General features: G+C 30.1%; 1 protein-coding gene across 1 annotated transcript in view; it reads left to right on the plus strand.

The window, feature by feature from the left end:
- Positions 1-219, plus strand: part of LOC119592552 (peroxisome biogenesis protein 1-like) — a gene marked incomplete at its 5' end in the record, with an annotated part of 5,462 nt that overhangs the window by 3,415 nt on the left and 1,828 nt on the right.

Here is a 219-nt window from a genome sequence, read left to right on the forward strand (position 1 = left end):
GGTGCAAGTATAGGATACATGAAAATATGGTTATTTTTTGTAAAGTTTAAAGTGTTTTGAATGGAGGAAAATCAGTGTCAGGCAAATGTTAACAGCTCAGATATTTCTCCTGTTTTATTTGTCTTAGTGTAATAAACCTAAGAAACTATTAGTTGATTAGAAGAGATAGTGATAACATTTCTACTGAACTGATTCAGCTATTTAGATACAGCAATAAAG

The sequence above is a fragment of the Penaeus monodon genome, chromosome 30 (genome assembly GCF_015228065.2).
Source record: "Penaeus monodon isolate SGIC_2016 chromosome 30, NSTDA_Pmon_1, whole genome shotgun sequence".
NCBI lineage: Eukaryota > Metazoa > Arthropoda > Malacostraca > Decapoda > Penaeidae > Penaeus > Penaeus monodon.